Genomic DNA, 2334 nt, shown 5'->3' with positions numbered 1-2334 from the left:
CCCTCTCCCTCCCCCTCCCTCCTCCCTCCTCCCTCCCTCCTCCCTCCTCCCTCCCTCCCCCCCCCACCCCCACTCCTCCCTCCCTCCCTCCCTCCTCCCTCCTCCCTCCCCCCCCCCTCTCTCTCTCTCTCTCTCTCTCTCTCTCTCTCTCTCTCTCTCTCGTCTCTCTCCCCCTGCCCGCCTTCCTCCCCTCCCTTTCTCCCTTCCTCTCTTTCTCTCTCCCTCTCCCTCACCCATCCCCACTCCCCCCCCCCCATCCCCGGTCGGTCATGTGGCATCCTCATTTTCCACGAGAAGTCAGGAAGCCGGAAGCGATGTTGGACTGATGTTCGCATGCTACGGAATCCCCCTTCCCCGGGGATAGCTGCGCTGCTGAAGGGGATAGCCGCGTTGCCTCTGGCGGGCCGTGGCGGGTGGCGATGGTGTCTTTTCTTCTGTATGGATAGAAATGATTTGAAGAGGAGGCAGGATGGGCCTAGGTCCACTGACTCACACCAAGGCCCTTTGGGAGCTTTTCAGTGAATCGGGACGGAACATTGCTCTCCGTGCGGGGAGGGAACCGGGATGGGGCACCCCGAGATGGACCGCTTTGGCACACACGTGAGTTGGAATTTCAGGCGCTTCGGACGCGACGGGTGGGCTACCGGGACGCTCTGCCGCTCTGCCTCCCCGCCTCTCCCTCCCTCTTCTTCCTGACCTGAAAGGAGGACCAAAATCTTCCTCCTCCAGAAGCTCAAGCTCAAGCTCAAGCTCAAGCTCAGAGCCCGCCGTTTCGTTTCGAGTCAGTGAATTCTGGCTTGGGCTTCTCCTGCGTGTGTGTGTGCGTGTGTGTGTGTGGTGGTGGTGGTGGTGGGGGGGGGGGGGGGCACAGTGCACGCGTCCCCCGGCCGTGGGTTGCTCTCTTCTCGAGCTGTCTCTTGGGGACAGGAACTTCTCAGGCGACAACTCAGAAGGATCGTGGAGGGAACATCGTTTTTCCTCCCTCTCCCACGACTGATCGATGCGGACGTACACACGGGAATCTCGCGCCCCCCTTCCCCGCCCCCCCAACTGAGAGGAGTCACCGGTACGTGGACATCCTTGCGGTCACAGACGCTCTCCGTGGCTCTTCTATGTGGCCGGGCTCCCTGGCCTTCCTTCACCGCCCCCGCCCACCCCCCGATGAAGTTGCATCATCGTTCGTAGTGTCAATGCTGTGAGGAGATAAGCTTTTCGAAATAAAATTCTCCCCGCCTTTCCTTCCCAAGGGCACCGTGAACACCTACCTACCTACTCTCGTGTGCAGTGCTTATGGACCCAGCTGGAGCAGAGGACCCTCTCCGACACACCCACGGACTCACTTGCTCCGAGTCGTCGGGGAGAGGGTGTTTGGTTCTGTGTTTTAAACTGGTGGGCCGATGACACGTCATCTCCTAGGAAGCCACCGGGTTCACCTCACCGGTTCGGGTTCGGTGGCGTGAAGTACATTTACATCCTCCTTAGGTTTGACTCTGAAAGTCTTGGGGCCCTGAGTAGGACGCCCCCAAATGTGCCTCCGTGGCGTACGGATGTTTTGGAATTAGAGTGACAACACCACACCGCGAGAGGGACGCTCTGACTCTCCTTTACTTCTCCCCTCTGAAATCGGGAAGAAAATCTCTCACGTGAAAGGGGAGGGGGGCGGGCGGGAGGTGTAGGGATCACGACGAACTGAACTGAACTGAACTGCTTTCATGTCTCCTGAAATGTTCACGAATCATCTAAGTAGGATTGCTCATGACAAACAGAGGACATAGGTGTGGACGAGATAAGAATGTTTAAGGGGAACTTTCCCCCCAGTGCTTGTTTTCTGTAGGCCGACTTCAAGATTTTCCAGCATCTCTGGTCATCTCTGGGCTTACAGCTTGGCTAAGTGCCATGACAGGGTGAAATCTCAGCGAGTGTCTACATCATCGCCACATAAGATAAAATACTGAAACGTTCATGGCTCCACAAGTCTGAGGGTCTCCCTTCTTTGGACCTTTTACGGAGGAGAGACTGAGCATGTTCGGTTCCACGCCTAGCTAGATCTTGTGCTTTAGGGAAAGACTGTACTAGGTAGGAGCCTTGACTTCTACACAGTATTCCATGTTCACGCTGCTCACTGCGGTTGGCTTCCTTACTTTCACTGAAGGAAAAAAAAAAAAAAAAAGAAAGAAAAGAAAAAAGACAGTGTCCAAGGACGAAGCATTGTAAAGAAGGAACGTGTGTGGTCCTTCTTTAAGGACCTGAACCTGATGTCGCCATCCTCATGGGAGGAAGAGGACTTTTTTTTTTTTTTTTTTTTTTTTCCGGGGGGTGGGGGGGTGGGGGGGC

The sequence above is a fragment of the Kogia breviceps genome (assembly GCF_026419965.1).
Source record: "Kogia breviceps isolate mKogBre1 chromosome 20 unlocalized genomic scaffold, mKogBre1 haplotype 1 SUPER_20_unloc_10, whole genome shotgun sequence".
Lineage (NCBI taxonomy): Eukaryota > Metazoa > Chordata > Mammalia > Artiodactyla > Physeteridae > Kogia > Kogia breviceps.
This window is presented reverse-complemented; position numbering follows the sequence as displayed.